Source organism: Neolamprologus multifasciatus, chromosome 7, assembly GCF_963576455.1.
Source record: "Neolamprologus multifasciatus chromosome 7, fNeoMul1.2, whole genome shotgun sequence".
In the NCBI taxonomy this organism is placed as follows: Eukaryota; Metazoa; Chordata; class Actinopteri; order Cichliformes; family Cichlidae; genus Neolamprologus; species Neolamprologus multifasciatus.
The window spans coordinates 17,896,502-17,911,428 of record NC_140445.1 but is presented as its reverse complement, the minus strand read 5'-3'; positions in this window follow the sequence as shown (position 1 = coordinate 17,911,428).

The following is a 14,927-nucleotide window of genomic DNA, read 5'->3' as shown; positions in this document are numbered from 1 at the left end:
GTGCAAACATTGTGTTCTTAGACAGAAATACAGATACCTGTGTTAAAAAATACAAAAGTTTAAGTACTGATTCAACTTTGTTATTCAGGTAAAAGTGAAAAGGTAATGGTACTTTGAAATATACTCAAAGTAAGAAAGTCAAAAACTAACTTGTGCTATATTAATGCAATAATAAAATAATATTAGTAGATAGACTAAAATAAAGTTTGTAATCCTAATTTTTAATTCTAATTGTAATCAGCTTGAATCACTGAAGTAGAACACAAGCAAAGAAAAGAAGGAAAAACATTATCTCTCTTTTCTGTTGCCGACATTGTAGGGAGTGACTTTACCTCTAAACAGCAAGATGAGTGGGAAAGAGGTTAAAGTGGGATTCAGCATTTGGGGGAACCCTGAAATCGGTTGTAGTGACTCAACACAGGGAAACAACTCACAATAATTGCTATTATTAATTTTTGTTGATATAAAGGCTGTGATCAACTGATGTGTGCTATATTAATCTCTGCTACACTTCATGTAACCTAACTCCAACCATAAGGACCACAGCCACTGTGCACCATACATTGCATTTCATACAAGCTTTAAATAACACAGTTAGTGTACCTTAGTTTGTTTTGCAGCATGTTTCACAATATAAAAAACATAATGTCACATGTACAGACCCAATCTCTGATTTAAAAACATGAACATCTAACGTTTACATTTCCAGTTTATTAAATCCTACTGAGCCGTTCTTATCTTTAAATCTAACCTCTCTTCTTCCTCTCCTGCCCTGTCTTTCTTATCTTTCTCCATCTCTGAGTGAAGTTAGCTCTCGTTCTTTTCTCTCCCTGTGAAATACAGCAGCTGGACCCTTAGCCAGTAACAAGGCCCCTGACTATGGCATAAGGTTTCATCTGTTTTTAAGCTACATGCCCTGGTGATTAATACACAAACAGGATTGCCTTTCATGTGTCTCTGTTTAGACTTAAATTGGTTTGATATTTGAAGGCTTGCACTGACCAGAAATAATAACCAAAACCAAAGGTAACAAGCCTGAAAATGTAAGGAGTAGGAAGTACAGGTATTTGTGTGAAAAAGTAGAAAATGTGGGGAGTAAAAGTAAAAAGTTCAGTAGCAAAGTGTTGTACTTCATTACTTCCCACCTCCACTGACACAATTATATTGCTTGAAAAATTATATTCTGACATTTTAAGAATTTTACCACAATATCTGCAACCTTCCCACATTAAAAAACAAACAAACAAAAAAGAGTCACATGAGAGGGAGAGGGAGATAAAGGGAAATGAAGGCACCAAAGTACACACAAGGCTTGAGATGATAAAGGAAGGGGGTTGTTTTCTGTTGCTGAAGCAGCATTTTAGTTTGTACTCACACTAGGCCACCTGTACGGTACCCAAGAGTGACTGATTGAGTGCAAAGTCCAGTTTGTTTGACTGGTTGACATGATTGCTGCATGTCATGCCCAGGCACAGATCCCCAATGCTTCCTCGGTGACAGCAGCGTCTGAAATAAAAATCAATCAAATCCACCAATCAAATTTTGCTAATATGTGAGAGGACAGTGTGTCACTGCAAATGCATAAAATCTTGAAATGCGAGCTCTGCTGGAGTGCATTTCAAAAGCCCTGCTGTGCATGAAAGACAGAGATAGCGAGGGTGAGAGAGGAGTTAAGATGCTGAGACAAACTGGAGTGTACTCTGGCCTGGACAGTCAAGGGCACTGTGAGCGCAGGCTAGATAGATGAGTAAATCATCATGAATAAGACTGATTCCAATGCACCTCTGCTGGCAATCAGCTTTTTGGCATATGCTGACTTCATCGCTTTCTCGAGCAACACACGATATAGAAAAATAGGAGACAATTGGGAAGGGAGAGGACGGATGAGAAAGCATGTCCTGCAGACAAGACGCTTTGTTTCATTGCAAAAGGAGCCTTTGTCACACCACAGCAGCAGAGGCCACGAAACCAGGGTGAATCAAAGCACTCACAATATTAAGTCTAATATCTTGCAATACTACATTTTCATCATCATCAGGTTTCTTATTTCTTCTCAGAATTTTCATTTGTGCTGCTAAAAATAAAAACAAGAGTGAGTTTCAACAAGAACTCAGACCTTACACTGATGAAGGTTCAGCTTTAAATACTAAAAGACTAAAAAAAGAACATGACTTCAGTTTGCTGCACACAATACAATATTTCTTGACTTCTTATATAAGCTCCTGACTCATACTGAAACACAACTTACAAAACATAAATAGATAAATTAGGACCTTTTTTTTAAGCCTTTTTGCACATTTTATAAATCATCACAAAGACAACAGGTGACTGAGTGAACATCACACTGGGAAAACTATGAATGCCTGATTTCCCAGGCCTGTGAAAAACCACCACAGGAACTTCACTGCAGGTAGTTAAATACTGTGCAAACAGCGATGGCACGACATTTAACCACGAATAATGAAAGCATGAGAGGAACAGGAAAAACAAGGCAAACGAGGTGTGAATTGGACTCACTTTTTCGTGGAAGTCCACGCTTGTTTATTTCGTGGAGATAGTCCTTTAATCTAGTATGCCCTATTTGTTGCTGTCATCTCACAGCAGTGGCTTATTTCCTACACAAACACCGCAGCTAGCCAAAACGAGGAGGTCAGAAAAACAGCAGTAACAAGCTAACTCCATCGTGTTTTTCATTACTAAATGTGCTAACTACTTTTTTTCACGGATATGCAAATTTAACAGTTTGCCTCTCAGTTTGTAATGAAAAAAATGAGAAAAAAAAATTCTGCAAAACTTTGTAAAACTATCCAAATCAAAAATTTAAAAACAAAACAAAGACTTTCCTGTGACAAGGAAACCGATCGGGATGATGTAAAGTCACACAAAGTGACACAGCAATATGCCTGATCTGAAACTGGTTCCACACCAGTGTCAACATTATGGACGGGGCTCAGGTCGACCCAATAAAATCACCCTTCCCCCACAGCTGAATTCTGCTAATACACTTTGCTTAGGTTATAATAATTCATACCATTTGGTGATGTAAACTTAAACATCCGTCTCACTGATGGTTCACTGTAGTTTGGTGCTTCTGCAGCAATCCTGTAGTGGTAACTAGCATGACTGAGGAGGACACTGTGCATGTCAGACTTTGGGAAGTACCTCTCATGTCTCTTTGAAACTAAAAAGAGGTCATTCATGAGCTAATACAGCTATTTTAAAGCATGACCCTACTTGAAAATTGCAAAACAAATGGTATAGAAATGTGCTGAGAATATTGCACGCTCGCAGTCTGTTGTAGCGTGTGGTGAGTTCATTGATCCAATTCTGCACATGGAGAAAATGTCTTCACTGTTTGTCATCTGCATTGTCTCTGCAATGTAAGCCAGAAGTTTTGCACTTGATAAAATCGTTCTAAGGAGAATGTTTGAAGCTCTACAGCGGGATTTCAGCGTTTGCATGAAATGTTGGTCATGAATATTTTTGCATTTTTATCACTGATACATCTGGTATGCGTTTTGGCAATGATATGCCAAAATCACAGGTGCAGGGTGCCGCCATCTGCAGACTAGACACTTTTATTCATATGAGGGAACTTTAGCCATTAAGGGACACCAGGGACCTGACTGTCATTCCCCACACTCATCCACATTCAAGTTCCAGAGTCCATGTACTTTAATGTGTACAGCTAAACAGTGGCACAATTTTTTGTAATTATACCTTTGCAGATAGACACAGAGCCTTTAAATCAGACATACAAGATGTGACTGGTGACTTATCAAGAGTTTAGACGGGTAAGGGTCATAGATGGGTAAGGCCTGTCCTTTTATTATACCATGACAAATAAAGCAGAAAGCACTGTACAAGATACCAAAGGGAAAGTGTTGAACTGTTAACACAAGTGAATCAGGCCGTTATTGGGCTTAAAAAGCCAAATAAACTTTAGACATGCTAGGAGTGGCCTAATCAACAATCTTTTACATCCTCAAAGCTAATTCACTGGCCAGCTCAGCAACATCAAAAGGTGGGGAAAACCACAGAAAATAGCTACAGTAGACGACTGCAAAATTGTTTCCTTGGTTATGAAAAACAACATCACAAGATCTTACAACTCAAGGATACTGTTAAGTAGAAAGATGTGCAATGCCAAAGTCCATAACCAAGAGATGTTTTAATTTCTATATTAAAGGTTTGCATCAAGGTGCACTCAACTGGTTACACTGAAGAAGAGGAAGGCGATATTTCTGAAAAAATACAATATTAACTTGCACTAGAGTGATGGGAAGATAAAAGTATTGCAAAAGCATACCTCGTCGTCTGTTAAACATGGTGGCATGTATCACCGCCATTTCGCTGGTGTCTACTGATGATGTCACAGCTAATAGAAGTATCAGAAGGAATTGTGAAGTGTACACATCTGTAGTCTCTCCTCAAATTCAGTCAAATGCTGCAAACCCGATCAGACAGATCTTCGTCTTTGACTGCAAAAGATCTTCGTTCGAGTATTAAAAGTAACCCTTATATTTAAAAGGATGTCAGTTTGTCGCCTTACTTTTGAAACTTTGAAAATGTGTGAGCTGTGTATAAAAATGGCTGTAATTCCTAAACAGTTAATGAAATAATTTAGTGAAACCATTTTCAATTAAAGCTGAAAGTCTGCGCTTCAATCACATCTTGACTGTCTTATTTAAAATCCTCTGTGATGGCTTACAGAGGCTTACAAAAATGTGCCAGAAAAAATGAACTGACTTCACTCTGTCACGAAACAAAAAAGACAAATTGAGATTTTATTGCAGAAAACATTAAAAACTAAGAAATATTCTGAGAAGAATAGAGATACATATTTAACGCTCTTATTTTAAAAATCACACGCCTAAGGCTGGTAGTATAGAATTGGATTTTCTATTTTTATCTCTCTCTCTCTGGTGTCCTGCGTTTGGGTCCTCTTCCGCTGAACCATCACACATCAAGGCAGTTAGGTTTACACATTTATTCAGTGCAAGCACCGAGAGGGAATTCACAAACCAGCTTCTCTGATTTCAGCCTGTCCAACTGAGCCGATTAAAAATGAGATCCGAGAGGACTGCGCCACTCAGAAATATGGAGGTCAAAACAAAGCACGGCAAGAACTATACTGTAAAAGAAACAGACAAAAGAGAGACAACGTGGCAGCTAAATAAGCTTGGTACATGAGCAAAGTATTACCAGCATTTAAGAAAGGCATATCTGCAGAGTAAACATCATCGCTACCTGTCGTTTAGGTCACCTGAAGACTGAGAATTTTGCCTTAAAGACAAAACAGCTCGGTCTCTTCTCAGTGAAACTGTCAGCACAAACTGCAGAAGGCATGCAAAAAGTCAGTAAAAGTGATGCTGTGAAAATGTTTAACCTGTGGGTATTAAATACTATATTAAATCTTGAGTGCACATTGCCCTCCTGTATCTCTTCAAGAAAAGACTTCTTTTTTCAACGTATTTGTTTTCTTTCCATTTTTACCAGTTTTTGAAAGGACTTCCCAAGTTGCCCTGCTTTTGTTGAACACTCTGTTAGGAAATATATTTCCATCCCTTTTGCGGTCTCTGCTCTTGCGTGCCTCTCTCAAACGCTCCTCTCACACTCATCCCATTCCTGGAGCTTCTTCATGGATGGCAGAGCACTGTGTCAGCTACTGTCACACGTCTAAATGATCAAATGAAAGCTTCAGATGTGCATTTACTGTATACTGATGGGGAAAAAAGAAATACGTTTCTAAAATAAGAAAACAATAGTTGCAGGTTTTCAAAGTCCACACTGCTGTGCAGGAATAAACATGTGACTTGGATTTGAATTTGGCATTGGCGAAGCTGCTGTTATTTAACTTTACAAGAGACTTCTATGTAAATTTCATGGTAATCCATCCGATACTTCTCAAGAGATTTCACTCTGAAGACACAAATCCTTCCAATAATATATGAGAGTTTTCAGTCCAAATCAAAGAGAGGAGGTGTGCTAATTGGGACCCATTATAATCCATAGAACAACCCCAAAAATGAGGAAACTAAACAATCACAGTCATTTTCACTCTGCTAATGAGTTAACTTACAAGCCTTACTTTTATTTAGCCTTTCATCTGCATTTTTATTTTTGGCGTCTTAGAGCTCGCGTCACCACTGAACTCTCTAAATATCAAGACTGAAGAGGTTAGGAAAAGAAACGGAGGGTCTTTAAAAATTCTGAGTAGTTCAACAACTTTTCAGTGTTGCTAAAGAGATGCAAAGCCTTGAGGAGATCTGCTATATACCTCTTTTAGATGTAAAGTCTAGCTTTAATGAGATCTGCCAAAAGCACTTTATCACAAGAAAGAGAGAGATGAAGTCAATAAGGTCAATCTAAAAAGAGCAAGAAAGGCAGCCTGCTCAGCATCTCCCTGCAGACCTAGGAACCCGAACTCAGAACTAACACCAGGGAGTGCAATTATCTGTTGCGCGACCGGTTATCAACATCTTTGGATTTTACATAAAACTCTGCTTGTGTTTAACCCTCTGGTCTCTAACCTGGCCAACGGTGGCCACTTCACTTTTCGGTTTTCAACCATTTTTGTTCTGTTAATGCAAATGGAATGAAACTTTCCAAAGGTGTGCATTTTATTAAAATTTTTTATTTTTCAACATCAGCTCCTTAATAATGTCAATAATATTCACTATACACCACATTGTTCCCGTTTTACTGATCGTGGCCATTTTTGGCCAATTGAAACCCATTATAACCACCTTTTTTGATTCCTTGTTACTGGCAGTACTATAGCATGCAATTTAGGTAAAATTGCTTTCATTCTAAACTCAACACATGAAAATTGTAGTTTTTCATTTTTTCTACCACATGAGATCCTTGGCCCATTTTCTGCCAAGCAAGCAATTTCATGTAATATTCTTGGTTTCCACTAGGTGGGGTTGATGGGTTACCACACTCCAATGGACCAATATAATGAAACAATTTTGACATAGGTTTGGTCTTAAGGATCTGATAGTTTGTGTTTGTGCATGACATTGCAGCACAAACATGTATTTGCAAGATAGACTGGAATAAATAATGACGCATCAAACATTACATAGGCTGCAGTGAATTCCTGTGGATGCAGGATATTGAGCTTTGAGGTTCCCAGTCAAACTTAGCTTTGAAGCACATGTGAAAAGCACTTTTACTCTTGTATTTTTTCATAAAAAGAGACCATACCCAAAATATTAACTCTAGAAACAAAAACAAAAACAAAAAAACCCCAATCACAGGACATTTTGCACAGTTCAAACCTGCAGCTGCAGCGCAAACAACAACAAACACTGTTTGTAAACGTGTCCTGGAGTTTATGCAGGTGCAGACGTTGCTACTGCTGTAAGTCAACCTAACAGCTTCCAGACCATTTATTCTGGCAATATGGCAAGAAGGTGGGAGTGTCCCCCCCCCCCCCCCCCCCAGAGGGGACAAAGGGACCCCCTGATGATCCTCTAATCGCCTGAGCCAAGGTGTGAAACTGGGTGTGAACTCTGGCTGATTGGGAATCACACCCAGTTCAAAGCGTATAATATCTAAATTTGAATTATATTTTGGTTTTCATGACTAGGACTGGTGCTAATTTAAAAAATCAAGTCAATGAAAGTAGAAAAATGTTTTAATATATATGAATTTTATAGTATTTTGAAAACGTAAACATGGGTGGCCATTTTTGGCCACGAACAAAATGAGAGGGTTTTTTTGTTTTTCTGTCACAGCACAAAAAACCAAAGATACATAAAACTCATTGATACTTTTAATTATTGCTATGCATCTAACCTCCATCATGGTTAGAAAATAAATCAGTTTGCATGTATTATTTAGAAAAAAAAATGGGGATTTTATGCTTTTATCCCTTTATCTCTTTATCCCTTTGTAAATCATTAAAATTATGTAATTTAACTGGTATTTAAAGGGTTAAAAGTCTGGATTTGAATTAAATTTTGGTCTTGATGAACAGCGCTGATACTAATCTAAAACATCAAGTCAATGAAAGTAGAAAAATGTTTTAATATATATGAATTTTATAGTATTTTGAAAACGTAAACATGGGTGGCCATTTTTGGCCACGAACAAAATGAGAGGGTTTTTTTGTTTTTCTGTCACAGCACAAAAAACCAAAGATACATAAAACTCATTGATACTTTTAATTATTGCTATGCATCTAACCTCCATCATGGTTAGAAAATAAATCAGTTTGCATGTATTATTTAGAAAAAAAATGGGGATTTTATGCTTTTATCCCTTTGTAAATCATTTAAATTATGTAATTTAACTGTGATTTAAAGGGTTAAAAGTCTGGATTTGAATTAAATTTTGGTCTTGATGAACAGCGCTGATACTAATCTAAAAAAATCATGTCAAAAAAAGTGGAAATTTTTCTTAATATATATGAATTTTATAGCATTTTGTAAATGTAAACAGGGGGTGGCCATTTTTGGAAGTTTTTATGTTTTTCTGTCACTGCACAAAAAAACAAAGATGCATAAAACTCATTGATACTTTTAATTATTGTTATACATCTAACCTCCACCATGGTTAGAAAGTAAATCAGATGGCATGTTTTATTTGGAAAAAAAATTGGGGTTTTGTGATTTTTTTCCATTTATGAGTTCCTAGGATTATTTGATTTAACTGGTATTTAAAGGGTTAAAATTATGAATTTGAATGAAATTTTGGTCTTGATGAACAGCACTGGTACTAATCTAAAGAATCATGTCAAAAAAAGTGGAAATTTTTCTTAATATATATGAATTTTATAGCATTTTGTAAATGTAAACAGGGGGTGGCCATTTTTGGCCACGAACAAGCTGAGAGGAAGTTTTTATGTTTTTCTGTCACTGCACAAAAAAACAAAGATGTATAAAAGTCATTGATACTGTTAATTATTGCTATGCATCTAACCTCCATCATGGTTAGAAAGTAAATCAGATGTCATGTTTTATTTGGAAAAAAATTGGGGTTTTGTGATTTTTTTCCATTTATGAGTTCCTAGGATTATGTGATCTAACTGGTATTTAAAGGGTTAAAATTATGAATTTGAATGAAATTTTGATTTTCATGAACAGCACTGGTGCTAATCTAAAAAATCATGTCAAAAAAAGTGGGAATTTTTCTTAATATATATGAATTTTATAGCATTTTGTAAACGTAAACAAGGGGTGGCCATTTTTGGCCACGAACAAGCTGAGAGGAAGTTTTTATGTTTTTGCTCTCCCTGCACAAAAATAACAATGCATTATAATCAATGTTGATGTGGATCAATTACATGCCCCAGACTCTACTATTAATAATACAAGAAATTTCAGTAGCAATGCAATTATATAAAATTGCGAGATTTGAGGTTGTCTTCCAGCTAGTGCAGTGGACAAACAAACTGGTGTTTAAAGGGTTAAAAATGTAAAAAAGTAATAATAATTTTATATTTATGAAAAGAACTGAAGTTACTTAAAAGCTTTATGCAAAAAAAATGGCAAAAAAACATAAAAATAATAAAAATTACAGACCTAATCTGTAGGTGGCCACTTTTGGCCACGAACAAGCTGAAAGGGTAGTGATTTTGAACAGGGTCAGAGGGTTAAAATAGCTCTTCAGAAAAATCAACATAATTCAAAAATGTAAGTCAAGGTTTTCAATCTTGAGGATATGAGAAAATACTAATACACTCATCTGTGTGTCAAGCTTTTAAAATGTACTGCATACTGCTAGAATTTTGTTTTCTTTTTGCAGTGAACACATGCTGCAGCATATGTTTTGCAGATCTGATTTTAGCACGTTCAAAACAATTAGGGAAAGCAAGACTTAATTCACAACTGCTGTAAATCCACTGTATATCCACCGCTCTCAACACAAGAAAAGAAAGAAAGAAAGAAAGAAAGAAATACTGAGCTTTATGAAGAATCTGCCAGATACCCAAAGAGCATATCAGTGATATTTGTACAGGCGAGGACCTAACGAAGGTGTTTGGTCAGCGTGTCTGAAGCGGAAGCAGAACATAACAGTGTTTTCTTGTGTAATGTGTGTGTCCTGCCAGCAGGCAGCCTCTGGGGCGCCTAAGTGTACCATCTGTGACCAGGTCTGCCATGGCATCATATGCTGTACCACTGCCATTGACGATGGCGACGTACTAGAGCACATGACTTGTGCTTTCACAGCAAGAGGGCTGCAGATAAGAGCCAACAGGAAATAGCGTCATTTGTTTTTCTTTCTTTAAACACCCTGTTGGCCATGAGAAATGCTGTTTTCATACATATTGCTCTACACACTTAAAATGTTTTTTTTTTGTTTTGTTTTTTTTACCAAAATTCAGTGGCCCAAATTTAGTAAAGTTTCCTTTTTCTTATTACCCAGCTCTGACAAAGGTAAGATAACAAGTAAATAAATAAAGTCCTCTGTAAAACTGCAAGATATGCCGCAAAAACCCGATGTTGTACCTGCTGTTTAAAATAAACATTTACAACTGCTTGCACACCGTTATCAGATGGATTGAAGTGTTGCAAACTGGAAGCATTTCCTTAATGCATTTATAGAGCAGCAGTGCTCCATGCAGTTCTATACTGTTAAACCATTACTAATGGAAACTTTTTGACTTGTCAAAAGAGGAGTAACTAATCATAGATAATGGCTCATTTAAAAATAATCATTATCATCACCATCCTCATTATTATCATATCTTTACTGTTGCTGTTGAGTGGGGCGATCGTGGCTCAAGAGTTGGGAGCTCACCTTGTAATCGGAAGGTTGCCGGTTCGAGCCCCGGCTTGGACAGTCTTGGTCGTTGTGTCCTTGGGCAAGACACTTCACCCGTTGCCTACTGGTGGTGGTCAGAGGGCCCGGTGGCGCCAGTGTCCGGCAGCCTCGCCTCTGTCAGTTCGCCCCAGGGTGGCTGTGGCTACAATGTAGCTTGCCATCACCAGTGTGTGAATGTGTGTGTGAATGGGTGGATGACTGGATATGTAAAGCGCTTTGGGGTCCTTAGGGACTAGTAAGGCGCTATATAAATACAGGCCATTTACCATTTTACCATTTTGCTGCTTTGAATGTAAACACCTTAAAATGCTTAAAAATATGCCCATAAAAATATCAAAGTCTGTAAATATTACCATAAAAGTTTCTAAAAAAAATTATACATCATACCACACATACAAAAGTTCCTGCCAACACATGTAACAGTGGTATTGTTACAAGGTTAAAAAATTTTTTTAACACAATAGCTTGAAAATGTTTTGATAAAACTTTGTAGGGGTGTAGAGTGTGCTCATGTTAACAGTCCACAGCCAAGGTCAACGTAATCATTTATTGGTCAGAAATTGATAAAAAGCCTTACACCTTTGAAATTGTGGCATAAACATATAGAAAATACTGTATAAAGATTCATATTTGACCTCTAGTTCAAGGTCAGGAGACTGAGATGTAGGTCAAAGCAGTAATAATATATATATATATATATATTTATTTATTAGGGGTGCAACGATACACAAAATTCACGGTTCGGTTCGGTTCGATACTTTGGTGTCATGGTTCGATATTTTTTCGATACAAGAAAAAAATGTTCATGCCTTTTTAATTTGTCATTTATTAAAATTATAAATATATATTTTAACTCAAAAGTACAGTTTTTAAATTTAATGTTGCTGAAACAAAAAAGTAATAAAAATATATATATATATATATATATATATATATATATATATATATATATTTATATCTCTGATCGAGAAGTCACTCATCTTTGGAAAAGAGAGTTTATTACAGAGAAATGTCTCTTTCCAAAATAAAAGCTATACTATACGTTTCTTCTGGGCTATACTCTCAGCAGCATATTAAACATATCAGGTCCCATAAGGAGAATCATGTGCTAACGGCTGTCTAAATGACGCAGGTAAAGTTTGTAGCATGCGTGCTTGTTGCTTTTGTCTGCTTCCACTTGTCTTTGCACTAGGATGATGTTGGAGTAAATATGCAGTCATATTCGTTGTGTTCCCACTAGTGCTGTCAGCGTTAATCTGAAATGACGTTAACACCACAACACGGCAAATCTCCGTTAACGAGCTAACTGCGCTAACGCAGTACTTCCCATCCATGTAATTGAGCATTGCGTGGCACATCCGACATACTGTTTTACTTTAGTCCATGACGTGCTTACCTTCAGGGTCATACTTCACATGAAGACCAAAACAGTTCCAAAGGCCAGATCTGAATGAGGGTGGGGGAGGTTCAATTTGCCATGTTGCAAGGAGAACTTGCTTGCGCTCTGCTCAGTGAATCTGCGTTCGACTACTCCGCCTAGGCTGCACTGTCGAGCGCAGATCCACTGAGCGCTCAACACAGACAGCATCGTCAGAAGGAAAGTTGATAAAATAAATAAAAAAATTTGTATTGTTTGATATGCATATGCGTACCGAACCGAAAGCACTGTATCGAACGGTTCAATATCGATACGAGTATTGTTGCACCCCTAATATATATATATATATATATATATATATATATATATATATAATTTAGGACTCTTACAAGAGTCAGACTGAAGCATAACAGAGCAACATTTTTCACATCATCTTACTAACAATCTATTTCTGTTTTTTTAGGCTTTGCTGCGATTCTCCTTTAATCCCTCCTTCCAATAACTACCTTGTATTGAGCCTTGCGCTTGACCTCAAACTAGGGAATCGATAAATGTGTTGATTCAAATGACGATTTGACGTACAAAGGCAAATCCTCGAGGATAAACTGCTACTCTGATTTTCACGGTGGAAAATTATTAATTGCTGGCCTGCTGCTGTTAAAAATAAATAAACTAATAACTAGAGCTTGCCTAAAAGCTGCACACCCTGTGGTGTTTGAAAATTTAACGAGATTCAGGAAACATTCAGAAACGTTGCAGTGGTGAGGGGTGTCGATACGGGCAAATATTCATGATGCTGTCAGAAAGCTCAAGAAATCAGAAAAGCATGTGAACTAAGCTCCCCGCAGCTCTCAGATGGATCTCTGCTGTCCATCACTGCACACTTTGTGACACGTACCATCAGTTAAACACAAAGCATGACAAGGAGCTTCTCAGGAATAACTTACTGTTTAACTCAGTGCAGTATTCAGAAGTACTGCAGTGAAAAACAACAAAACCGATCCACCAAATCACACTCGCAGAAAATTCACGTCACTGTTTTGGTAAATTCATACGGCAATGCATGAAAAATACTTTGGATGATGAGAACGTCAGAAATATGGACACCAATAGAGTTCAGCTTCCTTTCCACAACTGGATATCCGGACATGCAACGGCCAGCCCCAGTCGTGCAGGTGACAGGGATCCCAGGACCTGCCCAACCGGGCTACAGCACTGCTTGGCTGCAACAAGACATTTTTCTGGAGAGGCAACAGTCAGTGCTGCACTTCACAAATCTGGATTGTGTGGGAGAGTGGCCAGATGGCAGAAGACAGGAGTTTACAAAAAGGCACTGAAAGATTCTAAGTGCATGATGTAAAAGACTGTGGTCTGATAAAATGAGTGCCAGAGACTTGTAAACTGACATTTTTGGGTATTTTTAGGGTATTGGCAGCATTGCCCTTAAAGTTGAGTAATCACACAGGCAGCATTCTGTTCAGGTTAACCTGCAAAGATCATGGCAAAAACCAAAAATGAGAACATTAGATTGCACAAAATTTTAACTTGAACCAAAGATTTGTCATATTTTAGATGTGAGACTGAAATCATCATAATAATTTTACATCTAGTAAAGTCCAGTGCTCACTATCTTGAAGCCTTCATCAGTTTGATTGGGCTGTTGAATCGTTTAACATTACAAAGCCTGTCTGAGTGATTCCTGTAAACAGTGGAAAACATAGGAGATGGATATAGGCAAAACATCTTGTTATATTTGAGTTATAAAGGACAAATCTGCCATGAGAGAGAAGAGAAAAACAGAAAAACAAATCTGATGCATTCATTTATGGTTATTATGTTACAATTTCCATTAATTTTTCTTTCTTGTGAATTACTGGATAGTGATTCACCTGCTGCTCCACATACAAATTACACAAATATAGCAGTTCAAATTTTGCCTAAATTGGATTACGCCCATTCTTGTCTTTGATTGGTTTTCACTCAAACTCCCTCGAAGACAACTTTTGTATCAGAGTGCTGTAGCAGCCCATCTACGGTACAGGATGATAATAAGAAGCTATAATGGGAAGCGTCAACATCCCTGTTAAGACACAACAGAAGTATGAACAGGTGACAACACACATAACCACAAGAAGGCTCACAAGCTATTCTTTCAGACTGCGAGGATTATGAAGATGCGGGAGGAATGCAGACAGATCCTGGCTGTAATCCTGAGCCTGATGTCTGCCTGATAACCTAATAGGAAAGGTGCTTAAAGTTTAAGAATTCACAAGGAGTACACACATCCAATGAGCACAAAAAAAGCTTAGTTTTACTTTAAATACAAATGTATATATTTCAAAAGTCAACATAGGATTAGTGACATGTAAAGAAGAAGGAAAGGTGTTTGGTCCATATGCCATATTTGTGGAGGTATGGAGATGTCTGGGCGAGAGGGCACTGGACTTTTTATCCAGATTGTTTACCACAATTTTGAAGAGTGAAAGGATGTCTGACAAAGAGAGAAGAAGTGTACTGGTACTGATTCTAAAGATCAAGGGTAGCTTGATCTAGCTGTAGTAACTACAGATGTGATGTTTGCTATGAGAGTGTTGATGGAGAAGTACAGAAAGTCAGAAGGAGCTTCACCATGTTTTCGTCAGTTTAAAGAAAGTATATGATAGGGTGCCAAGAAAGGAACTGTGGTACTGCATAAGGAAATCAGCAGTGGCAGAGAAGTACAAGAGGGTCGTGAAGGGCCTGTATGAGGACAGACAGGAGTGATAGATGGGTT